This window comes from Dipodomys merriami, unplaced genomic scaffold (genome assembly GCF_024711535.1).
Source record: "Dipodomys merriami isolate MVZ:Mamm:240054 unplaced genomic scaffold, mDipMer1.0.p SCAF_4, whole genome shotgun sequence".
Classification (NCBI taxonomy): domain Eukaryota; kingdom Metazoa; phylum Chordata; class Mammalia; order Rodentia; family Heteromyidae; genus Dipodomys; species Dipodomys merriami.
Window position 1 is genome coordinate 16,417,198 of NW_027205603.1, and position 27,534 is coordinate 16,444,731.

The 27,534-nt window shown below is 41.0% G+C and overlaps 1 protein-coding gene across 1 annotated transcript in view; it reads right to left on the reverse strand.

Annotated features, from left to right (window-relative positions):
• Positions 1-27,534, reverse strand: part of Chrm3 (cholinergic receptor muscarinic 3) — a 355,617-nt gene that overhangs the window by 194,756 nt on the left and 133,327 nt on the right. The window contains exon 3 of the mRNA XM_069990606.1: positions 5,122-5,184. The gene's annotated coding sequence lies outside the window, so the exon portion shown is untranslated. The remainder of the gene's footprint in view (positions 1-5,121; positions 5,185-27,534) is intronic.

Sequence of the window (27,534 nt, forward strand, 5' to 3'; positions counted from 1 at the left end):
TGAATTATGCTTCCCATGAAGACCTAAGAGACTGTTTATTCATAAATTCTATACTGTGCTTGCTCTTCCTAATACCTTTTATTTTCTCTTCCTTTAAGACCAAGAAGGTACTCCAAGTTTCTTTTTCATAAAGCTCTATCTAGATACACCAAAATCTGACTCTAGTTACCAGTGTGTGTCACACGAGTATCCCACACACCTTATGTGCACAGGAAAGCAAGAGGCTGAGAAGCAGGAACCCAGCTAGACAGGGTGGACTGAGGGAAGCTGGAATGAGCGGAGCGAGTAGCATGGCTAGAGCGGTTCTCCCCATCAGCCAGCGGCATCACAGCTATCTGCTATTTCCGATTTCTAGAACATGTCTATCCTCTAAAAGAGTAGATGCCCTTCCTTTGTTCGTTTTAAAAACAGAGTTCTCCTCCATAGATCAGCTTCAAATTAAAAAAAAAATTCCCCCTAACATACAATTACCATCTTCCAAAGCCCCCAGAGTGCTGTCAATGTGACTGAAATCAGGACATAAATATTTTATAAACAGCTGTCAAGTTGCAATTGACAGATAACAAAAGTCCCCGGATTGCTGCAATCTAACCAGGAGGCCACAGCAGTGAATTGACAGATCAGATGTTTTTTGAGTTTCCGTTTACCCTTCAGCGTCTGTGAGGCGTTAGCCCGGGGAGCCAGTGTGCAGTTGCAGGGACTGGCGATGTGAGGTGGGAAAAGGGCTGCCTGACATGGGGGGGGGTGCTGTCCCTGGTGCTCCCTCCATGGAGTCTGGATCACCTGTGATGAACTAAACAATGCCACCAAGGGATTACTGTCACGGATGTTATACGAAGACAAAATGTGGCTCTTAGAAGTTCAATAATTTATCTCTCCCTACCCCCACCTCTACCTAGAGAAATCTTCTTTCAACTTATTTCCTGACTGCATCTTCCAGGCTCAGTCGATAAGTCTTGGGGGATAACACAGAGCAGGGGCCTGCTTGCACAGAGCCACTGGGACAGAGACCCCTTGACCCTGGCCCAGGGTTGACTACAGTCAGTCACCATCTGCCCCCCTCTGCCTTCTTCCTCTCATCTTGATTCCTCTATGATTTTCCTTTCCTTCCCACCTAACCAATAGATATGTTGGGAGACCTATATGCGTTGTATAGCTTCTTTTGGGCTATTTAGCCCATTGCATTTTCTTTTCCTTTCCTTTAAAAATTATTGTTATTAGAACATCTCGGAGAGAGAGATACAAGATTAAAGGCAGATGTGTCAGAATTCTTCATGTCCTCCTTGAATTCTTTAAGCTATACATGCAAGCATTTTGTCTACAAGAGGTATTTCAATCTGCAATAAAAATAAAATTTACAGTCATTAAAGAAAATGACACAAGGGTGTCTGGGGCAGGGAAGTCTGCAGAGAATTGACTCAAATGGGCTGGGGTGTTGGCTTGGACTAGAGGTAGGCAGCTATCCAGGGCCTCAATACCGAGAGCCCAAAGGGAGAGAAAAAGAAGAAAAATTCAAGGAGGAGGAGAAGGAGGAAGGAAGGAAGGACAAGGAGAAGAAGAAGAGGAAGAGGAAGAGAAGGGAAAAGACAGGGAACTGGGTCATTACATAAGAAAAAGCACAGGGAAAGAGCTGTAGAAACTACTCCTGTCAGATGTGATAAGCTTTGGTAGTGCATTTGGGTTACTAAACATAATGGAAAGAACTAGAAGATTTGAGCAGGGCTCAGATTAACCAGATGTCCCATTGCAAGCGGGCTGAGCACTTGCAGTCAGGTGGCCTCTTTTCCAAAAAGACAGATAGATGTCATGGAGTAGACAAGAGTCCCTGGTCAGGCATTGGGGGTTCACGGCTACCACACCAGGTATTTGGAGGTGAAGTCAGAAGATTATGGTGTGAGACTTGTCCCAGAAATACATGTTTGATCCTATCTGAAAAACCAAGGTAAAAAGAGCTGGGGGGCGGTGTGGGGGGAAGAAGGGTGGCTCAAATGGTAGAATGCCTACCTAGCAAATGTAAGCCTTCTTAGTTTAAAAACCTCATACCTCAGAACATTTCCTTATATTTTCCAAAGAGACACAGGAGCTAAGGGGCTATTTTGATTGCATTATACCTTCAATTGACAAATAAAGAAAAATGGTTTAGAAAGGTGAAGTGGTGATCTTTTTATTTTTTTATTTTTATGCTACAAAACAGCAGAGCTTTCACCTACATTTCTGGTCTCTTATTTTCCAGCCCAGGGATTTTTCCATTTTCTAGGACCTTTTCCTGGAGCAAGCTCAGGACCTAACTCCATGCCTGGCAGGACTTTCTCTGGAAAAGGATTTCATTATATAACTTATCTTTTATCTTCATGTGTCTCAGAACCCATTCAGTAGGAGTGGGGAAAAAAAGAGATTGCTAGAAAATGTTAAGATTATAGTTTAAAATCTGACTTTTGGTGGCTGCACTTCAAAAGTTTAATTTTGAAGAAGAAACTACAAAATAAGATGTGAAGCATTAATGTTTTCACATGCTTTCAAAGGCAATTCCAACACATCCTTATTATTCCAAACTGCAAGCTTCCTTTCCATTGCTTCTTAACTCTGCAGAGAAAGGGACTCAGTTGATGTAATCTGATAGATGGCTAGTCTAACAGAACCCCCGTGTTCCTGAAGAGTAGGAACAGGGTTTCTGAACTGACCATACCCATCAAAAAGCTGTCAAATAAAATCAGCCACAGCACCTTACAGCCATCACCTACATCCAGGCCCCAGCACCTGGGCAAAGGCAATCAACAGATCCAAGTTCACATCTCGCCCACGCCACTTATGACCACCGCACCATGCTCTTAACATTTCAGTGCTTAGCTTCTTCATCTATCCAAAAATTCATATAGAACAATAAAAGACCCCGAATAGCAAAAATGATCCTTAACAGAAAAAACAGTGCTGGAGGAATATCAATACCAAATTTCAAACTCTACTACAAAGCCATAGTAATCAAAATGGCTTGGTACTGCCACAAGAACAGACCTCAGGACCAATGGAATAGAATTGAAAACTCAGAAATGAACTCACAGACCTATAGCCACCTAATCTTCAATAAGTGAGCTAAAAAGATAGAATGGAAGAAAGACAGCCTCTTCAGTAAATGGTGCTGGCAAAATTGGTTAATCATCTGTAGAAAACTAAAGCTAGATCCTTATATATCACTCTGCACCAGAATCAACTCCATATGGATCAAAGACCTTGGAGTCAAAGCAGACACCCTGAAAACATTACAGGAAGGAATAGTAGAACCCTAGGTTTCCCTGGCACAGGTCGAAATTTTCTTTATAGAGACCCAGAAACACAAAAAGTCAAAGAAAGTTTAGACAAATGGGACTGCATGAAGCTGCAGAGCTTCTGAATGACAAAGGACATAGCTAGCAAGTTCAATAGAAATTCCATGGATTGGGAGAAGATCTTCACTAGCCATACAACAGATAAGGGTCTCATATCTAAAATATAGCTGGAACTCAAAAAATTAAATCCCCAACAAAAAATCCTCAAAGTGGGCTAAAGATTTACAGAGAAACTTTTCTGAAGAGGAAATAAGAATGGCCAATAAACACATGAAGAAATGCTCAACCTCTCTAGGCATAAGAGAAATACAAATCAAAACAACATTGAGATTCCACCTCACCCCAGTTAGAATGACTATCATCAAGAACTCTAATAACAACAGATGCTGGAGGGGAAGTGGCGAGAAGAGAACCCTACTGTATGTTTGGTGGGAGTGTAAACTTGTTCAACCACTTTGGAAAGCAGTATGGAGGTTCCTCAAAAGACTCCACATAGAGCTCCCCTATGACCCAGCAATCCCACTATCACAAACAAGACCATACTAAAGCTACCAGCACAACTATGTTTATCTCAGCATTATTTACCAAGCTAAGATATGGAATCAACCCAGATGGCCCTCAATAGATGAATGGATCAAGAAAATGTTGTATATATACACAATAGAATTCTATGCCTCCATCAGAAAGAATGACATTGCCCCATTTGTTAGGAAATAGAAAGACTTGGAAAAAAATTGTGTTAAGTGAAGTAAGCCAGGCCCAAAGAAACATAGGTCCCATGGTTTCCCTTATTTGCAATAACTAGTATGTATGAGACAAGCAGAAAAGGTCAAAAGCTATGTACATATGACCAGATAAGATGATGTTAAGTGAAATGAACCCCAAGATAGGGACACAAGTGGTTTTCTCTTCCTTGCTATTGTTTCTAATGTATTTATAAGGTACCATGTGATTTTTTTTTTTTTTGCATGTCTCTTCCCCACGGTATAACCTGTTTTCACTGTATTTGATGCCAGTCTAATTTGGGGAGGGGAAGGGTAAAAACAAAATGTTTAAATAGGGATACAGGTTCCCATTGTAACAATGAGATGTACAAGACGCTATGTTGAAAAACAACCTTTACAATTTAGGCAAGGGGAAGGGGATGTTAGTTGTGGAAGTGGGAGGGAAGGGAAGGGAGGGGAAAAACAAAGGAGGAAGCAACAATGCTTGTTAGGAAACGTACTCATTACCTTGCTCATGCAACTGTAACCCCTCTGTACAGTATTTTTACAATAAAAAACTTATTAAAGAAAGGAACTATGTTTTCTCAGAATTGTTCCTGTTTCTTGATGCTCACAACTAGATTGCAGAGAGCAATCTGAAGAAAGATATACCTTAAGAGATAACTCTTAAGCTCACAAAATCTAGACAAGCTAAGATGTCCAATATAAATGCTAATAATTACAATGTTTCACATCATTAAAAAATCCCATCTTGCTAATATTAAGATACAAAAAGGACTTGGAATTAAGTCAACTTATCTGAGTTTTTAATAAGCATGCCTGCATTATAATTTTGTATCTGATGTGCAAATAAATCTACCGTTTACCATCTCTGTTTACGGTTACCATTGTTAAAACACAAAACAATTGAGCATGACTTTATATTTATATTAAGATGTATAGAGAATAAATTGTGAATTGTGTTGTGAAAACCCCAGCTTATGCATTTTTATTTCTTATCAGTCTGTTTTTACAGATTATGACTTCAGTTGCTTTTACCAAACAAAGAACTCCATAAGAAAGAAAGGTCTTACCTTATTGTACCTTAGCTGAAGTTCTGAATGTAATTGCTTTGGCCACTCATCAGAACACAGGTACTAGAGGAGAAGAAGAAATCAGAGTTTACAAGTGTCAGAATCCTGAAAAACAGAAAGTCAGTAGGTTACATAGAATGATTTAGGACAATGTAAAAAAAATCAAAGAATTTTTGTCTACATAGGTCATGGTACCTAACTGTACAGCTACTTCATGTAACCAATAGGACACAAGGGCTTAGAGAAGATCTCTGTCTTTAGTGAAAGAACACACACACACACACACACACACACACTCACACATATTCTCTCTCTCTCTCTCTTTCTCTCTCTCTCTCTCTCTCTCTCTCTCTCTCTCTCTCTCTCACACACACACACACACACACACACACACACACACACACACACATCCTCAGTCAATAACCACAATATTTGTACCTGCCTAACCTCAGACTGCAAGAAAGAGAAACATTATGAGTAGAAGGGAAGAAACAAAGATGGAGCCTGATCCTTAGTTTTGATGTAAGTGATAGGTAATGTTCTCCATTTAAAAGTATAGTCTACCTCTCTACTTTCAAAGGGTAGACACATGTGCAATACCTCATAGTCCAGTATTCCACCTTCTCCCAGAAACTGCAAAATCCGGGGCTGGGAAGGTGGCTCAGTGGTAGAGTGCTTGCCTTGCATGCATGAGGCCCTGGGTTCGATTCCTCAGCACCACATAAGCAAAAAGAAAAAAGCCAGAAGTGGCACTGTGCCTCAAGTGGTAGAGCACTAGCCTTGAGCTGAAGAACTGAGGGACAGCGCCCAGGCCCAGAGTTCAGGCCCCACGACTGGACTCCCCCCCCCCCAAAAAAAAAAAAGAAACTGCAAAGTCTAACTAAACATGACCAGCTCACTCCCACACAAGGATGGAAGGAAATAAAGAAAGTCTCTGAGATCCATTTCAACAGGGCACTCAGTGTCCCCAAAGAGGTAGAGGGTAAGACTACACCAAGATGTTGTCAGATCTTTCAACAGAGGACCTTGCAGTTCCTACAGACTGAGAACCAGAAACTGAAGGGAGAGGCAGGGGGACTTGAAGCATGCATGAAGAGTAAATTTCTTCAGCAAGGAAGAAGGGAGCTGAGCCATCCAGTGCCGTCTGCCACAGAACAGCTCAGAGATGGGCAGTGAATGTGGGAAGGGTTTTATAGCCACTGTACAGACAGGGTGGAGGACATCTTTCCTGCTCTTCGAGAAGGCTGTGGAGCATGGAGTCATCTTTCCATGTTGACACTTTATAGGATCTGACAGATCCAACACCAAGCGTGCAGCAGGAGTCAGTTCTCTGACAGTTTGCTGTCTTGCATAGAGCAGTGATGCAGACAGGGTCTGCTATCTGGATTCCGTTTCACAGTGTGTAAACTCTCCAATCACCTTTGCTTCACATACCTATGAGTTGCAGTCAGATTGCCTACAGAAGTAAATAATACCTATCTCTCCATTAAAATTATGCTTAAAATGCAATTAAACACCACAGGAACCAATCCTTAAAGGGTCTGTGAACACTCTGTTTGTTAGATGAATTTGGAAGTGATATGTGAGGTTGACCAACCCCCAGAGTTTCTTGAGTATCAGACTCAGCAAATCATTCGTTTGGAAAAGTCTGTGAATGAAGTGGCTTTCATCCTAGCATCAACGTCATTCTCTTGGTGAATTAATTGTGCGTGGCATCATGGAGGGGTTAGCTTCGACTCTCCAAATTCAGATGATAGCCTCTGCCCCAGTTCCCGCAACCATGGTTCAAAAGGTTACAGACTCAGTGCATGATGCATAATGCCAGACATCACCATCACAATTATGTGCTTAGCCAGATAAAGAAGAAAACAAGGCCAGCAACGAACAATAATTGTGGAAGGCTGGATGTCTTTCAATAGGTTTGCAAAATTACTTTGATTTAGAATATATAGTAGGTAGAATGTTAGGTTTGAAGGAGTAGTTGTTGAGTTTCTTTTCCATCATACTATCCTGTATTTACGGAGTAGTAAATAGGGTGTGATGGGGGTGAGGGATGGGAATTAGAATCCCCAGGGCAGAGTTCCACGCTGGGCATACTAGGAGCCATCTGGCAAGATGGAGACAGGTGGAAAATAGTCTCTCTCAAGATTCGGATAAAACTGGGGCTGGGAAGTTGGCTCAGTGGTAGAGTGCTTGCTTTGCATGCATGAGGCCCTGGGTTCGATTCCTCAGCACCACATAAGCCAAAAGAAAAAAAAGCCAGAAGTGGCGCTGTGGCTCAAGTGGTAGAGCACTAGCCTTGAGCTGAAGAGCTGAGGGACAGCGCCCAGGCCCAGAGTTCAGGCCCCACAACCGACCAAAAAAAAAAAAAAAAAGATTTGGATAAAACTGTAAGAGAATTAGCTTTTCCTTGGTGGTTACCACCATCCTTGGCCACAGAGCCTGGCTCTTGGTTGGACTGCACACCTCCATGAGGAGAAAATAACATCATAGTAGAGAGGCAGAGAAAAAAAAAATGCATTTATTTATAGCTTTGTACAAAGCTATGGAGAGAGAACTTCCCAATCTGTCCCCGCCTGCCCCATCATACCATTGTAGTGCCATAACACAAAACCAGCCATGAAGTGTGCATATGGACCCCATTCCTCACAGCAACGTACTCTTTGTGCACAGCACAGAATTCCCTAGGTGGACCCTAATTCCTAACCTCCTCATTGCAATTGGACTTGGTGATGTAGCAGCTTTGAACTTTTAGGGCAATCATTGGAAAGGTTGCGTTTCCTTAAAACTTCTCTCAAAAATTTTATTTGCTTACTTTCTAATTATTTTGAGCATGTATATTCCTCTTATCTCTAGAAAGATGAAAAAATATTTGAGCTGATGTTTTGCAATGTAAGTGGATGATAAACGAATTTGTAGTCATCTGATTTCGTTAGAATCAAGCCTACTCACAGTCTTGAAATAACTAAGCTTAATTGACTAATTTTAACTTCTTACATTCGACTGAAATTAGATTCTGGACTCTTAGGGATAATCTAAAATATTCCTTTTTAAAAAAATTTCACAGTGTGCTTTTAGTTTACTAACCTACCTTCTTTCTGAAAACCAAAATAACAAGTGCTTTAGTAAAATTAAGGCTGACAGCCCATTTTATGGGAGTATGATAAATATAGTTCCGAACACATATACATTAGGCTAAAACTGGTCTGCATTTAGTTCCTACTAAAAAAACCCACAATTGCTAATATCTATTCTCATTCGTATGACATGCATGATTTATTTCCAGTAGACTCTCTTTTCTTACTTTTGGCCATCCCAACCAGAGTAGGGGAGATAAAACTGCAACATGAAATAGTTCTTTTTAAAAAAAGCACCAAGTCCTCTGTAACTTAAGAGAAAGAAACATAATGGTAGATAAAAGGTTTAGGAAAGGTGTTGGGAAGTAAGTATTGTTTGTTTTTCTGTGTGTCCAGCTAGTCATTATTTTCAGTTTGTTAGTGAAATACAGAGGTCAGATAACTCTCTCCTAGTTGTCTAGTATAGTTGGTAAGGCTGGTTCCTCTTGATTTCAAATACTAAACAATAATAGTAGTGAAAACAATGGCTACATCTCAGCCCTGTATTTCAGGAACTATTCCAAGCCTCACAAGCTCCTGGCTCTCCACTAGGCACAGCTCTGTGAGGTGAGCCACATTCTTACCCTCTTGGTGTCGACAAGGAAACAATGCCTGATTGCTTTGTGCAGGAAATCATCTCTGCAGTGAATACAGAGGGAAAATGTCTCAATTTGCTAACCCCACTTTTCCATTTCTGTCCATACTATATCCCTTCCATCATAAAATTATCACAAGTCCAGGCTGAAATAAGCAGTCAATGGGACCACCTGTCTTCGTTTTTGAAATATTGTTTGAGCTGTTCTGTTATGGAGATTGTGGGGGGGGGGTGGGGGTCTTGGCCAGCAGATAGTAAGGACCTATGGTGGACAGTTATCTGCCCACCAACGGCAAATGCCCAGCACTCCTCAGGGTCCATCACTGATTTGGAAGAAGAGAGAGAAATTGAAAGCAGTGTTCTGGTGCTAAAGAAAGTTGCTGGGCCACAGGGTTTGTTGTCAAGCTGTGGATTGATAATGGCATTTAAAGAGATACTGCAGACTGAGCATGTTGGTCTAGGGGCCAGGCTGGCTGATGAGGGTCCAGCTTCAATCACGTGGGGGGCAGCTATAGAGATGAACATCCAGCCTGTAGCAGACTCGGCAATTCAGCTGCAGACCTCAGATAGACAGGGGCTGGGGATATGAAGTGGTTTAATATATCAGGGTGAGTGTGTTTGTGATGGCAAAGAGGATCATCCCTGCTGTGGGAGATGTAGATGGGGATGTATATTTCAAATGAAAGCAAGGAGAGCTAACCAGGACTGGAGGAAGAGATGCTATTGTAAATGCTAATTATCTTGCCAAGGCCCACCACTGTAGGTCTTGGAGGCCACACAATTCTCGGCATACAGCAGCGTGGGGCGGGTGGGGATAAATCTCTGCACTGCATGGAGGCCAAGCAGGGTTATATCTTCGGGCTGACAGCTAGTTCTCAGTTCTTACAGATCCCCGAGGTGGAGGCCTGAGGGAGTGGAGACGAAGATGCCTGCAAAGTTCTTTTACATTGAAAGTGAGGCTATGTCAACAGGCAATTTAGTGAAAAGTATTTCTCTCCATTTCAATTTTGGCAGAGAGCAGAAATGAGAGAGGAAAACTTTCACCCTGCACATGGAAAAGAATGACATGTCCCTCAGTCCAATTTCAACAGACCTAATCTCGTCCTGTTGAGATAAAAGCTGTAGGTTAATAGAATTAAAAAAAATTCAACTTGCCATACAAAATGGAACTACATGAGTTGTAGGGAAGGGGGTATCAGGAGGGAAAAACTGGGAGAAAACAAGGAAAGAGGTGACACTGTTCAAATAGAAATGTACACACTACCTGACATGTAACTATAACCCCTCTGTACAAAACTTTTACAATAAAATTAAAAAAGAAAATCATCCAAAGTCTGTAATGAAGTGTTTCATTCTACATACACAGAAACTGAGTGAGAACAAGATACTTCATCAACCATAACCATGCTTATAGATTGGCTCTTTACTGCAAGTAATCTTTTGTCTGTGTACATTTACCTTGTTCATATCAGGAAAAAAATGTATTTAATGATTAACTAGAATTTCTACTAGTGTCATTTACATTATAGAAATTCTAATGTTTTTTTTGAGCACCCAAGATGCAACCAGTTCTTTTTATCACCAGATCCTTTTAAAACGAAAAGAAATACATAATAGATATTATAGTTACATATTATATAATATATATTATACATAGTATACACATACACACATATACACACATATATAGTGTTGCCAGGTGCTGGTGGCTCACACCTTTAATCCTAGCTACTCATGAGGCTGAGATCTGAGGACTGAAGTTAAAGCTAACCTGGTCAGAAAAGTCTGTGAGACTCTTATCTCCAAATAAACTACTCAGAAAAACCTGTAAGTGACTCAAGTGGTAGAATTCTAGCCTTGAGGGACAGTGCCCAGGCTCTGAGTTCAAGCCCAAGGACTGGCACACACACATAAAGAGACCTAGTGTTAAATATCACTTTAAAAAAAAAGTGTGTGTGTGTGTGTGTGTGTGTGTGTGTGTGTGTGTGTGTGTGTGTGTGTGTGTGTGTGTGTGGTCTAATATGTTAAATAAAAAGCCATTTTAACAACTCAGTGAGACAACCCATAACCTTATAAAATCAAATGCTATAGATGATGGCTGCTGGCTGGAGTGGGTAATTAAACGTCATTTCAATTTATTGCTTTTACTAAAAGATGTGATGAACATTGAGAACAAAGAAGCTTAGCATAACATCAATATGAGGGCCTTCACATCTTTTATTCCTCTACCTACCTAATTCAACACCATCCTACCCTGTACAAATACTTCCTGGATAACAGTTTTACTTCTAGTTTGGCTTTTATTTTTACTTGACATTGTTAGTTCCTGGAAATGTGAAGCTGAAAAGGACTTAATCACTGAAGTCCTAGCAATTCTGAATTCTTTTTATTTGTGAGTGGTGGATTTAAATGCCATCTAAACTTGGTAAGTATGTAAGTATATGATAGGTAACCATCCATGTATGTAACTATATAACTATATATGATATATATATATAACAAAGCAGATATTTATACTTATTCCTTGATTATTAACATCTTTGAGTATAAAAGTTAACAAAAATCTTGAAACTCTAGATTCTCTTTGAACTAATTTTTATTAGCATATATTAATTATACAAAGTAATAGACTTCATTGTGGCACTTTATATATGCTCCTTTCATAACATAATTAATTTCAAACAAGAGCAATGGGTATAAACATGGAGCCTAAATATGAGCAATTGAATGATGGAATCGTTGGCTCCACTGGAGTCAGAACAATTGTGGAAATGGGGTTGGAGGCAGGGCCATGGAATTGGAGCAGATCTGTTACTGGCACAAATGGGGCAGGCAGCCAATAAATAAGTGGGCTAAAGACTTAAAGAGAAACTTCTCTGAAGAAGAAAGAAGGATGGCCAATAGACACATGAAGAAATGCTCAACCTCCCTAGCCATAAAAGAAATGCAAATCAAAACAACACTGAGATACTACCTCACCTCAGTTAGAATGGCAAAAATCAAGAACTCTAACAACAACAGATGCTGGAGGGGATGTGGACAGAAGGGAACCTTACTTCATTGTTGGTGGGAGTATAAACTTGTTCAACCACTTTGGAAAGCAGTATGGAGGTTCCTGAAAAGACTTCACATAGAGCTCCCCTATGACCCAGCAATCCCATTTTTGGGCATTTACCCAAATGTTTACAAACAAGACCACACTAAAGCTACCAGCACAACTATGTTTATTTCAGCATTATTTACCATAGCTAAAATATGGAACCAACCCAGATGCCCCTCAGTAGATGAATGGATCAAGAAAATGTGGTATATATACACAATGGAATTCTATGCCTCCATCAGAAAGAATGACATTGCCCCATTTGTTAGGAAATGGAAAAACTTGGAAAAAATTATATTAAGTGAAGTAAGCCAAGCCCAAAGAAACATAGGTCCCATGGTTTCCCTTATTTGCAATATCTAGTATATGTATGAGTCAAGCAGAAAAGGTCAGATAATGTGATGTTAGGAAAATGAACCCTTAGATATGTATTTAAATGCTTTTTTTTCTTTCATGCATTTGTTTCTAATGCATTTCTAAGATTAGTTCTTTGTTGCTTTGTATGTCCCTCCCCCACAGTATAACCCCTGCTTTCACTATATTTGATGTTGGTATAATCTGTGGAGGAGAAGGGGAAAAACAAATCATTTAAGGATACAGGTGGACCCGTTGCAACAATGAGAAGTACAAGTTGTCATGTCAAAAACGAACTTTACAACTTTGGTGGGGGGGGGAGGATTGGGGGCGGCAGGGGGAGGCTGGGAAGGGATGTGAAGGGTAAACAAAGGAGGAGGCTGCAATGCTTGATAAAAAATGTACTCATTATCTTGCCCATGTAATTGTAACCCCTCTGTACAGTATGTTCACACAAAAAAACCAAAAACCAAAAAACAAATGGGAAGAGTGGCCACATGGCTTCACATCATTTTTCTTTCCTCCTTATATCACAGAATTGTAGCTTTCACTTACGTCGTGAAAGCTTAGAGGACGGACTTACGCAGATTTCTAAGGAGTCTACCGTAGCCGATGGAGAGACTAAAGTGGGTGGTACACAGGACAGTCTGGCTCTGCCACTAGGAGTTTATTCTTGGGTCTGAGCCTCTGTTGGACTCAATGCCAAGCAATCCAGCAAGTGAAAAACACCACGAACGTAAAATAATATGCAATGAGATGATTTTCTTTTCTCTTCTTATCAGAAATGAATACAAGTTCATTTGTCGAAGATGACGATGTCTGGTTACATAAAAGGGAGAAAGGAATTATCTTTGTCTTCTCTAATCTCACTCAGACTCAAACTGCCTTGAATACTAACGGATGTGTGCTCCCATGTTTTCTTTCATCATTCATTCTTTTCTCTTACGATGATCACGCCACCCATATGTCTGTGCACCTGTTCTTTACACTGAGCATCATGGCACCTACGTTTCCTGGCTCCATAAGGATCTCCTGCAGGCTTTGAAGCCCATCTCGCATGGTCGTGCCAGAATTTATTGAATCCTTTTGCAAGGTATAGGGTTAAGATTGTTTGCTTTTTTCCTATTATAAATAACACACCAATATCAATTCATATATGTATACATATATTCATATATTTATTTCTATAGTTACATCTATCTATCTACATACCTACCTACCTATTTATCTATCTACCTATTTACCTATCTACCTACATGTCCATCATCCATCTGATTCTTAAGACAGAAACTGAGCTGTCAGTGGGTTCTTTTCACTGTCTATGGGGCCTTAGAGACAGTCTTGTTCTGCTGTTGTGGCAGAAGAAATAAATTCTTGGAAAATGTACTTGGGGGAAAAATAGTAACTAAAATTCATAGAAAGAATTTTAAAAGGTTTTTTTTTTTTAAAAAAAATCTTAGTGAGTGTAAGCTGCTGAATGCTTCATTTAGTGAGCTGCTCTACAAGGAAAGACATTCTGACCCCAAAGTCCATGTTGTTATTTCTCCCATGAAACTGTAATTTAAAAAAAAAATGTCTAACCCACCAAATTGTTTCCTGTAATCCTTAAACATTACCAAAAAAATTTGCAACAAAGGAAAAGGTCTAGTCTGGAAGGGCCCTTCACTTTATAAACAATGGTACATCTTTAAAATCTGCTGCTCATCTCCAGTACATCTCCAGCCAGAGATGGATCAGGCTGGATGCTGAAAATGTTAATCACTCTTTTCTTCAGGTGACCTTTCCACACTCGCAGCCAGGTGGCTGTAATTACAGTCTTTGAATCTCACCTTGTCTCTTTCTCCCTCCCTCTCTTTGTCTCTCCCTCCCTCCTTAACTCCCTCCCAATCTCCCTAGTTTTTCTTTATCTCCTCACCCTCTTCTTCTCCCCTTCTCCCTCTCACTGAATATGAAAGCCAGGAATAAATATTTCTTATTTCTCTCCTGTGTTATAGAACCTGACCAAATGATCATGTTTGCATGGGTGCAAGAAACAGATTTTCCCCTCCGCCTCAGGAAAATAGCTTCATTTATTAATCATTATAGTAACTTGTAGTAAGTATTAGCAACTGAAATGTCAGTACAAAGGGAAATGGTCACTAAAGAAAACTTAACTCCCCCAAATATTTTTTTTTTTGGGTCCGGTCATGGGGCCTGAACTCTGGGCCTGGGCGCTGTCCCTCAGCTCTTCAGCTCAAGGCTAGCACTCTACCACTTGAGCCACAGCACCACTTCCGGCTTTTTTCTTTGTGCTTATGTGGTGCTGAGGAATCGAACCCAGGGCCTCATGCATGCAAGGCAAGCGTTCTACCACTGAGCCACCTTCCCAGCCCTCCCCCAAATACTTTTAAAACAAAATATTGCCAGTGAGAGAAAAGGAGATGATAGGAGGGAGGGAGAGAAGAAGAAAAAGGAGGGGGAGGGGAGGGAAGTCCTTAATTTCTAACCAACACTATTAACAGTTTGATATGCAAAGGTGAATGGCAGAAAACTGTTGGGTTCTGATGGTTTTGGTCCTGCTCAATCTGCAAGTTCACTCCCTGTACGTTGTATTGATAAGATTGGATGTGTTGTCTGCATAACTTCAGGTCTAAGTTGTTTTGTTCTTCACTTAACAGATAATGCATGTTGTATTCTACATCTTCTATCATGCAGCTTTTATTTGGGAACCCTCACTCTTAACTGAACGATTCAGCTCTGTGCTCCTCGCTTTCCCATCAGGCTATTACTCAGCAGGATGTGTTAACCATTTACTAATCCAAGGTATTGCTTGTGCCTGCAAGAAAAAGTTATACTAATTCCAGACATTTGAACATTTTTGGAGAGATATTTAACAAGAAAAACTCCAGGGAATCTGATTAAATGCGTTGTTTACATACCGGCAGGATTATATTTCCTGTGAACAGCTGTACAATAGGAATTGCCAAAATTATCATTCATCACATCAAAAATGACCTTTCCAAATATTTAAGAGGTTGAAATTTTAGCTAAATACTGTTTCAGGAGCTCATTACATTTTCAAGACTGTATCTCAGAATGTCAAAGTTGCATTTCAAAATGGGGTATTTGAAAAATATGTATTTCTAAATAATGTTATCAGATTAAAAAAAATCTCAATCAATTAGTTTTTGGCTCTGCAATGCCGTGTGCAGAATTCCCTTTTAGAAAGGCAAATTTCTCAAGTCTGTGAAATTGGGGGGGGGGGTGGTGGAGACAGGGAGGAAAAACTCACCTGGATTTGAGAGCAAATCGTGTGCAGCTAGATCAGACTGAAGAAGAGATTCTGTTCTGTGTATCAGAGTAGAGCCTGACCCCTTTGTGCAATGCAACATTTGCCCTGGCTTCTCTAGGATGATTTCACCTGAACAAGTGAGATGAGGGAAGCAGGTGTCCGAAACTGTGTGCTTTTAGGAAATTCTCATCTGCCTCTCAGTTTTAACATTTGTGACTAATCCTGTCGTGACAATAATGGGGTGACATGATATTTATATAACCCTGTTCTCATCTAATTTGTTCATGCTCCAGAATCCTTTCTTACATAAAGTGGGGCTCCTGGGACATCAAATGGAAGAGAGGGCATGTTGTAAATACCAATAGAATCACCCGTGATTGATAGATGATGGTATCCTTATTGTCATCTTGGTGAGAGGTGTATAGGTCAGGATTGAAATCAGGATTGAAATCTTTAGGTTTACCAGTCTTTTTCACTTTCTATCCTGATAAGTTCTGTCAGTCTTAGCTCTGCTTATTTTGTAATCATAATTCTGTTTTCCAAAAAATATTGGTTGTTCATACATCTTCTGGCAGTATTCTACATCCTGATCCCTGTGTGGATGAGGGAAGAAAGTTAAACATGGAGTCAAAGTGTGCGTGTGTGTGTGGTGGGGGGGAAGAAAGAATGTAGGAAGGAAGGAAGGAAGGAAGGAAGGAAGGAAGGAAGGAAGGAAGGAAGGAAGGAAGGAAGGAAGGAAGGAAAGAAGGGAGAGAAGAGAAGGGAGGAAGGGAGGGAGGGAAAGAGAGAGAGACAGAAACAAAGAGAGACAGACTTCTTGATTCAAGCAAGCATTTAATGTCTAGTAAGAGGTACTGAAAGTCATGTATTGCTCTGAAAGGCTCATTGGAACTGCTTCCAAGCATGATTGGATTTTTATTTTATTTTTGTGGCGGATGAGAAAAGGAATTTCCTCATGATGGACACATATCAAACACATGAATTTCTCATGACGGATGTATAGTACACATGTAAAGTATGTCTTTGCCATTGTAAAGCAATTTGCATTTGAGGGTTGCCTGGTATAACAAAATCAAGTTTGTACTGCAGACCTCCTGATCTCTGTCTTCTGAATATTTAGGGTTAACAGGTATCAGCCACCCTGTATGGTAGATCTTTTTCACACAACTACAAACCGTACGCTTAAATTCATGAAGTTGTAACATCAGCTTAATGCTGGTTTACAAAGTCACATGCCTGGGCTCAAGCCTGTGATCCTAGCTATCCAGGAGGCTGAGATCTGAGGATTGCAGTTCAAAGCCAGGCCACACAGGAAAGTCCACAAGACTCTTATCTCCAATAAACTACTCAGAAAAAGAAGTGGTGCTGAGGCTTAAGTGGTAGAGCGCTAGTCTTGAGCACAAAGAGGCTCAGGGACAGAGCCCAGGCCCTGAGTTCAAGCCCTAGGACTGGCTAAATAAATCATATACAGAAGTGATTTGCTCTGAAATCACTTGTCCTGCTCCACATCATTAATTCTATGGAGATAATCAATAATTTGGAAGACGTGGATGATGGATGCCACCCATCATCCTTCAAGCTGAGGCAACTTGTTCAGTCTTTGCTGGACATAAGAAACCTCAGCCTTCTCCAACGTTCATTCATCTCTCCACTCTGCCTGCACAGATCTTCCTGAGATCACTGGAGAAGCCAGAGGAAAAGACCCAGGTTGACATCTCACATCGCATCTTCCTACTCTGCCATCTGCTAGGCAGCCTGTTCTCATTTTGACATTACACCCAACAAGGAAGTCTGGCATGCAGCTTTCATGAACTACCTGGTGAAATGATCACATGAACTCTGGTGAAGGCAGTCATTTTTCTGTCAATACGAGGGAAGGGTGGGGATGCGGGGGTGGGGAGTGGGGAGGGGTGACTGAGCTCTGGAAAAAGTTCAGTAGCTTCCCTGGGGTATCTCCCTGAGTGATCACAAGTGACTGAGTCTGAAGCTGGGCTGTCTCCTTTGTCCTTATGACCACCGTGTGCTTCCACAGGGCTGTCTGACTGCTGGTCAGATCCACCTCACCCCACAAGGAAACGCCCCTGTAAGAGGCAGGAGCCTTGAGGAAACCCAGCACGCCTGCATCCTGCGGACCTGCAGGAAATGGGAAGAGGAAGCCTGGAGAAGACCCAAGCTAGAAATTTATTGCTTCTTGGAATGTTCTAACTGGCCCTGGCCAACCTGACATTTCCCAGTGCTGAGAGAGGGGAGGCTGGCAGGCAGGGAGAATAGCTTGAGTTCTGTTTATCTGTGGGGTTGATTGCCTTTTTTCCCCCCCTTATCTGTCTGAAGAGAAAAGCAGACAGTGTATGGAATGGACGGGGAAAAGATGTTTTCTCATTTAAGGGACATTTTTAAATCACAAAAAGGATCTTGCAGAACTCAGTCTGGAAAGCCTTGACTTACAGAAGCGGCAATTACATATACAAAAATCAACACGCCAGCTACACAACCATTACTAAAATGGAAGATTAAGCCAAAGTGGGTTCACTGTATGCAGAGGTCTTGTGACATATGAATGAAAATAAAATTATAAAACTGGCATGTCTTATAAGAATCTTCTAGAAGCTTCAAGCAGTAGAAGCTGTAATTATGTCCTGGATGAAACACTGGGGATTAGAATAAGTGAAGGATGCTGTTCACAGGAGTTGCCAAGCATCTCCTGAGAGGGATCTGAAAGGCCAGGTTTACTAGGATATAAAAAAGAGAGTCAGATTAGAGCATCACAGCACACAGTCTTCATTCCTCAGCCTGCCTCTGTGAGGGGGACAAACTATGAAGAAGCTCATGTGGATAATTCCCTTACACTCATTAGAATCTTGTCTATTATGCTTGGAATGAATAGAATCGATCAAAACTCCACATTTTCTTCAACATCAACCACACATTTCCTTTTTTTTTGTGCTGTACTGGTGTGTGAATTCAGAGCCTCCACACTCTCACTTATTTGTTCAAGACTGGCATTCTACTACTTCTGGATGTTCTGCTTGTTAATTGGAGATAGGGCTTTTCTGCCCAGCCTGGCTTTGAATGTCTATCCTCAGATGCCAATCTCTGGAGGAGTTAGAGATACAGGAGTGAGCTACCAGTGTCTGACGAAAAGGCCTCTATTTTAAATGACCTTGTGAATGGAGCTATGTACTTTTACATACTTTAAAACAAATTTTGGATGGTTGAGTTATTGAATTACTTAACACAAAAGTTCGGTGACCCATTCCTATAATCCCAGCACTCAGGAAGACAAGGAAGGAGGGGAGGGAGGGAAGGAGGGAAGGAAGGAGGGGGAAGGGAGAGAGAGAGAGAGGAGAGGAGAGGAGAAGGGAGAGAGAAAGGAGGAGAAGGAGAGGGGAGATGGGAGAGGGAGGGAGAGAGAAAGGAAGAAAGGATACTACACAAGGCTATTATTCTTTAAAGGCAAATAGATAAAAAGAATTAATGTCCTTACCTAGCCACTAAAATAAATAAATTTAAAAACACTGACCAAAGCAACTAGAACTCTCCTCTGCTTCTGGGAAAGAACATGCTGGAGTCACTTTGCAAAATAACCACTCGGTTTCTTTCTTTCTTTTTTTTTTTTGGGTCCGCTAGTGGGGCCTGAACTCTGGGCCTGGGCACTATCCCTCAGCTCTTCAGCGCAAGGCTAGTGCTCTACCACCTGAGCCACAGTGCCACTTCCAGCTTTTTTTTTGCTTATGTGGTGCTGAGGAATCGAACCCAGGGCCTCAGGCATGCAAGGCAAGCGCTCTACCACTGAGCCACCTTCCCAGCCCACCACTCGGTTTCTTAAAAAGTCAAAGTGCACCTGCCACGTGGCCCAGAATCTACTCCTTGGTCTCTGCCCATGAGATATGGAAGCATGACTGCATACAGCAGACTGAATCTGTGGCCCAACACTGGGAACAAGATAAATGTCCATCCAGGAGAATAGGTAAGCACACGTAACACAGAGCCATTATCCAGAAGGGATACATTATTGGTGCACACAGAAATATGGATACAATCTGAAAAGAATTATTCTGACTGGAAGAAGGTAGATCAGAAAAAGATCACATGGGTTGTGATTCAATTTTCTATACACAATTCCAGAGAATGCAAAGTCATCTGTACTGATGGAAGGTATATTAGTGGCTGTCTGGTGATACAGAAATGAGGGTAAGGGGTAGAGGGGAGGGTCATGAGGATTACAGAAACATCACAATGCATCCAAAAGGAGATGTTCCACATCTCCTTTTTTTTTTTTTTTTGTTAGTCATGGGGCTTGAACTCTGGTCCTGGATGCTGTCCCTGAGCTCTTCAGCTCAAGGCTAGAGCTCTACCATTTGAGTCACAGTGCCACTTCCAGTTTTCTGGTAGTTAATTGGAAATCAGAGTCTCCCAGGCAGGCTTTGAACCTCGATCTTCAGATCTCAGCCTCCTGATAGCTATGCATTTCCCTTTTATGGATGATCTCACATGGGTACAAGTTGTCAAAAGGGCAAACCATTCTTTATATAAGCAACATACAGTATATCAAATATCCCCCCAGATATAGCCAAATTAAATAAAAAGCAACTGTAAGTTACGATTCATATAAAAACAATTGACTGTGTTTTGTAGTTTTTATTGCTTTTCAGAATCTTGCAGTCCAGGCTAAAAGAAAATAAAGAAAATGGGCTTCTTCTAGGAAAATCATTTCAGGTGGAATGATTATATAAAATCTGTCCACCTATTTGCGAAGCAAACGTGTCTAATAGTTGTACATTTCAACCTTTGTCCTGTTGGAGGTGGCCTCTGTTCCCTAGAACTAGGCACTGGTTCTAAACAATTGATGACCTTCTAAAGTTCTAAGGGTGCTGCCTTCATGGGGAGGGCACTGATTTCCTCTGCATTTGCAAGGTGGTGGTCAAAGATACATGGCTGCTCAAAGCATTGGACTGCTAGGGTTTATTGTTTCATGCTTTTGGCAACTGTAGCTGTCATACTTCCTTGCATGTTTGAGTACTCACGTTGCTTATTTTAGGACATCCAGAGAAATCTAAACAGATGGAAATACCTACGTGGGAATATACTTGCAAACAAAGAGTTTTTGTCAGACTAGCTCTTTTTTGAAATTTGCATCTAAACCTATAAAATTCAAGACAAATGTCAAGATGGCTCCTACATGAGCGTTATTTCAAGATGGCTGCTTTCTGGTGGTTAGTCAAGATGGTGGCTACATGAAGGCTGGTCAACGTGGCTCCTACATGACTTCAGAGCCTGTGGGCATGCAGCCTGGATACACTAAACACCTCTGTGTCAGATTCAAGTCCATTGTGCGATGGAGTAGGAAGGCGTAAGAGTCACACAACTTCAAACAATGTGCAGTTTAAAACTTATACATTAGTTTATTCCCTGATGTGCCATTATAATATTTTCAGAGCACAGCTGACTGTGGGTAACTGAAATAGCAAAAGTGGAAACCTCAGATAAGGGAGAAGGTGTGTGTGTGTGTGTGTGTGTGTGTGTGTGTGTGTGTGTGTGTGTGTGTGTGTGTGTGTGTGTGTGTGTGTGTGTGTGTGTGTGTGTGTGTGTGTGTGTGTGTGTGTGTGTGTGTGTGTGTGTGTTAAAAAGACTTATGGGTGAAGCCTCCTTCATGTCTCCTCCTTTATCCTGTCTTACTCTGGCTACTATCCTCAGCACACTGGAATTCTTTTGTTCTTTGTCCTCTGCCCACCTCCTCTGCTTTGACAGGGCATTTAGGCTTTAGTGACTGTCTGGTTCATTAAACATTTAGGACTGTCTTCCTCTGCTCAGTTCTACCAGCCACAGAATGCCAACCCAATGCCTGAGAGCCCTCAGAATAGGTGAGATGCATACACTCTGAGCTCTACTTCCTTCATCTATACAATGACAATAGTAATATTTTCTTCCCAGTATTGTTGTGAGCAATAAACTCAAAAGCAGCTTTATCTCCAGCTGTATCTCCAGCCTGCAAGTGCTATCTAAATATCCTATCACATCCCCAGTTCCTTGTATGTGGTACTTTATTGGCTTTCTCAGAAGAAAGGAAGAGTTGACCTAGTCAATCTCTATATTCTGCCCTATGTGAAGTCTACCATGGTTTTTAAGCAATGGAGCTGATGTACATTCAGAAAAAAACAAAATTCGAATCCATGTTAAGGCATGTTAAGTTTGGGGTATTTCTCAGCCTCACGTAATAAATTCCAAAATGAATTTGCGATATGCACACAGAGTTTTCCATATTAGGGACATTCCGGGGAGATAAACATTCCAAGTATAAAACAATATATCAGCTTCCTAATGAGAAGAAAAAAGCCAAGTCAGGATATTTTATTTGCCAACCTTCCAAATCATTGAGGAAAAGGATCCTATCATTAATTTCAGTCTCCTAAGTACCTTTTTTTTTAATTCCAAAGGGAATTGTTTTCAACAAGATGTCCATATATTTGTTAAAGGAAATTGGACAATACTTTCTTTTAACATTAAAAAACAAAACTCCATACAGTATTTTTGTTCAATTAACACAACCTGGGTATGACTCTAAGGGTCTTAACTGAATTAATTTCTCACAGCAACCTCACAAATGTCTTACTATTATGTTTCCTATGTGCATCTATATTAAGTAATATACCCCTCCCTCAGAAAGAATAGAGTTAGCTTGCTGGGATTGCCTATGGCAGATGAGCTTGTATTAACATTTTTCTCACATGGACGTTCTTTGTTGTTTGAGTTTAGAAAATTACACATTTCCACCTGACTGGAAGAAGTTGGGCATCATGTTGGAAGCAAGGCTGCCTAGGTGAGAAAGGAAATCCAGGGGGTAGGGGAGGGTAGAGACAGGAGGAAGGAGGGTCAGGGTGCATTGCAGACAGGATGTAAGTCTTGGGTGCTGATTACTTTATACTTTGATTCACCATGAACTTATAGGTATACAATACTAAGGGACAGAGGAGACAATTTAGAGGTTTGCTGTGGCCTTTAAAGGTTAACTTTTAATTGATTCCAATTAGATATTTTAGCTTCTTTGAGCAACTCATTTAGGTTATATGTCCTGAAAACCTGCCAATTTCAGCAATGAATGTAGAGAATACGTATTAACATATTAGGCCCCACAACTGACAGAAAAAAAAATTTTTTTTTACTGTTTTCTAAAGTAAACAAAGCATAGTTGGGCTTAGCAGGAGAGGTGGATTTTCCTTTGGGGTTCTGTGCTTAGTGAAAGTTATAGAACAGTTCACTGCTGAGAGGAAGAAGTGAACAGGGCAGAGGGCAGCAGTGTTTTGACCATGTGAAGTACTGAGAGCACTCAGGAGTTCTGATAGCAGAGTGTAGAAGCCAATTCTGTAGTGACTTTAATGATGTTTATGATTACTTGCTATGAATAACCCCAGTTAAGCTGTAAGGGCCCGTTGAAAGATATCCCTAGTCACTCAAGTTATCCTCATAGATCAAAATTAATCTTAAATTTTCTAAGGGCAAACATGAACCGAGTGAGGTTTCTTTTAATATTTCAACTTCGAATGAATGAAATGATGACTGGGTAAACTCAAATGACAGAAATGCTCTTAATGCCCTATCTAGTGATTGCAAAATATGTTCTGATTCTATTAAAATGAAAAATATAATGTTGCAATGTTGGCTGTTTTATTTTTATATTTCTTTATTCCTTTTAAAATGTTGATTGTTATGTTCCATTCCACATCTTCTTAGGCAGGACTAAGGTGCTGGCTTTCTTGGAAACATGATTTCCTTTCCGGTTTCTTTCCAACTTCTTGTTTTGGCCAATGCTCTCACAGGATATTAGCTGAGGATCTGATCAGAGGCACTAAAAGCTACGTTGTACTTTATGAATGAGTTCATATCACGAAGAGGAAACAAAACACGAAGGCCACAACCTTGAAGTTCATTTAAGGGCTTATTTTACTCACAACCTGACACCCTCACAGGCTGATGATGGCATTCCTAGATTTCAAATCTATCTGGATCTTAAAATATGCAAATGTCTTCTAACTTAAAATCCCTAGAACTTTACAATGGTTTGTTCATCCTTTGTGGATCATTTGGCACATGCAATGTAGATGGATGACTGAGGAATTTTGGGTTCTTCCTGGCCAGAAGAAAAAAGCAACTCAACCTTTACATGACCTCTGGAGGGATATAATTCATAAATAAGTAATCATTCAAAAATGTATGTTAAAGTCAGTTGTCAAATAGGACATATAACTGCAAAAAAAAAGAGCCCTGATTGAACCCAAATAATCACTGGTTAATAAAGTAAAATGGAGCACACTTACTCTGAAATAAATTAGCTAATACATCATGAAATAAATTTGAGAAACTATAAAGATCTGGAAATATCAGTAGGCATTCTCCTTTCCACCGCGGTATCAAGTTCCAGATGCAAGGACCTAGGACAGCTGTACTCCCCAGATTGAAGTCCACCACAGGAGTTTCCACTGATGCTCAAGGCTAAATGGATCAGGTGACATCACAATCCTTCTGGATTGCTCGTAAACCAGGGATAATGATGCCGATTGTGGACTGTTGGTCGTGAGAGGACACTTGGCCACAGGATCCGGGGCAGAGAGAACCAAGAGAGAGATCCAAGTGGCTCTGGACATAAACCTTAGAGAATAAGAGCATGGTTCCACATACCGTGGAAGACTACAGAGCATCCTTCCATTTCTTAGTAACTTCAGTCCTAAGTTGAGAGAAATGGAAATGTGTTCAAGGATTGACCCCAGGGAGTACTAGTGAAGGGTGGGTGGGGTGTTGAGGAAAACAGGGATGAAATGGAAATGCCATGCCCATATCCTCTGCTTGTATTTAGAAATCAGTATCACATTAGATTGCTTTTGTCAACGAAGCAGTTTAGTCTCACTTTTTCCCCTTAGAAAGTGGACTTTTTTTCAAATCCATGTAAGGTTTTATAAAATTGGCAACTTAAATTTAAAAATATAATTAACAGCAATTCTTTCTTCCAGGGCACATATTCACAGATAGAAACATCGCTGCATCTCAAGCACGACATTAGAGAAAAAGATGCTTAATTTAAAAAAAAAAAAGATTTTTCTCAAGGAAAATCACTTTGCAAAACGTGTTTTGTGTTGGGTGCTGAGGGCTTACATATGTAACCCTAGCTACTCAGGAGGCCGAGCTCTGAGGGTTGAGGTTCAAAGCCAGCCCAGGCAGACAAGTGAGAGATTCTATCCTCCAATTAACTAGTAAAAGGCAGGAAAGCGAGGCACGGAACAAGTGTAGTATGCCAGCCTGGAGTGGAAAAAGTTCACAAACACCACCCAGACCCTGGGTTCAAGCCCTAGTACCAGAACAACAAAAAGATGTGTTTTGATTTTTAAATTTACACTTTATAAATCTGTATTTTTACTAACATATTAGTGGACTGAAAGTTAAGATTACATAAAAAAATTTAAGCTATGACCCACTACATTCAGTGAACAATGGTTAAGCTATAGAACATTATAGCTCTAGTCTTCTAGAGCTATAATGAGGAATGCAATGTTTTTATTTTCCACTGTGAAGTAAAAATCTATAAAATGTCCATGGTATGTATCTGTAATCAAATTAACCACTATGCTCCTGTGACTCAGTTTACCAATGCCTTCGAAGTCACTTGTGGGCCCCTTGTGAATTAGCCATTTGAGGACAGTGTCAATGCTTTCACACAGGCTTCAGTGTGTCGTCACAAGTAAATGTAAGCTTGAGTTTCTAGATCCTGATATAGAAATACAAGACAAACAGAAAAGCTACCCGGAAATTCTTTGCTATAAAACAGTGAAGCCCAGAGCTTGCTGAGCAGGTTTCTAAATGCTCCCTTAGTTCTAGAGCAAACTTACTTCCAAAGACTAAGACAAAACGGCCTTCCCAGGTGAGAACGTGGGGCCGGACAGCCAATCGCTAGCATGTGCCTTCGTTGCCAAGGCAACAAAAAGCCACACAGGACTTGTGACCTTGCCTATCAGCGATGGTATTAATCAGAGCATCTGCTCAGAAGAACTTAAGACATCCTTGGAATAACGGCTCCGTTCTTCCTTCTCACTTTATTTATGTAACCCCAAAAGCTAACTTGTCTGGGATCTTGCTTTTCATGATAAAGGCTCCTTATAAACACAGGAGATGAAAAATAGGAGCAATTAGATTTTTTAAAAAAGGTTATCCTGACACCTATCACAACCCACTGAGCCTTGAGGACATGATGTAAGAGAAACCAGGAGAGAGGGATGGAATTTCTCTAAAAGCACAGACAGAACAGAAAACACTGAAATGGATGGACATAGAACAAATCATGCCAAGGGAGGTAAGCCAGGCTCAGAGAGAAAAATGGTGCATGTTTTCTCTCCTATGTGGAAACAAAATCTACAGCTGGACATGACAACTTACACAGGACTCTGGGCATGCACACATAAACAGTCAGACAAAAGGAGGACGCTGGTAGGGGGAACCCGAAGGTATAACTCCTCTGAACAACTAATGTACTATTTATCAAAACTAATATTAGGAAGTGGAAACATAGTTTTTTTTAAAAAAATTGGTGGGGACAGAACTGGAGGGAGGATACACTGGCATATTGAATTGTAACCCCTTTGTGCCATTACTTAATAACAATAAAATAAAAGGTAAAGGAAAGCACAAACAGGTCTAAGTAAGAACCCAGGAGCAGCCACACCAGCAGATTTGGAGTGGCTATTTGTCCATCTTCTGAGCCTCAAGCTTTGCTCCATACTAGAAAACCATGCCAGATTACTACAACAGGGTCGTGTGGTAGAGTTTCCTCTCCCACTTGAAAAATAATAGCACTGAGACTCAGTGAGTTGAAGTAATTCACCTGACATCATATAGTCAGTACACAGGAGCCTACTTTTTCTTCTTTTTCTCTAATCAGCCATGGGAGGAGAAATCTCTGTAACCTGTCTTCCCTCTGTCTAGCTCCTTCCTGTTGTCTGTGCACTTGATCGCTCGATGAGCTCACCCAGACTCTCCTGCATAGTGACTGCCTTTAGGAAAACAGAGTCTGAAACTACTTCCCCCACAGGGGCGGGGTGGGGGTGGGGAGTCAGGTCAGAAGACAATTTGCTTGTTTTATGGATTGGGAAGCAGCCTAGCATCCATGTTCCGGGCTTGCTGAAGTCCCCATTGTGCCTCAAGAAGCTCCAAAGGCTGCAACCTCACTGGGAAAACCGTGGGCCTAGACAGGAGGGTAAGGGAAAGGGGCTGGGAGGATGGGCCAGCACAGCAGGCACTGAGCCAAGGACTACTAGTATCTTTGCTGCCACGAGAAGATCCACTTATGGGGTAACGTGGTCCCCACTTGCTACTGCACATGACAGAGCTGCCTCCTGCCTCCCAGCAGTGGGCTTTAAGGAAACTCCCCTGCTCGTGCAATTTAAGCCACTGGGGTTGAAAAATAAAATCTCACATATGCTTCGTTGTCCTACACTGTGAGAAAACTCTTTATCATTTAACTGGGCTCAGCAATATATGCTGCACAAAACCAAGAGAAAGGAGAGAAATAAGGAACGAATGAAGGACTTAGAGAAGAAGAAAGCAAGTAGGAAGAAAGGTAGGGAACAAGGGAGCCAGGGAAGGGGGTGGGGTGGGAGAAAGTTAAAGAGAGAGGAAGGGAGGAAGGAAGAAAAGAAAGGAAGGGAAGAGAAGGGTAAGTAAAGAGGAGAAAGAAAGAGAGAGGGAAGGAGAAAAGACAGTTATTCCTTGGATATATTTAAAGATTGTTGTATACTTGACAAATTACCTCTTTCTTCCACTTTGGTGAATAATCCATCATTTTACCCTTCTGGTAAAGAGACCATGTCTCAGTTCTGATTTGCTATTTTCAGAGGAGAAAGAACACCGATTGGAGGAAAAAGTCATTTCTCTCATTTCTCTCCCTTTCCAGGCTATTGGCAGGAGGTGAAACTGCTTTACATAAGCAGAGGAAATT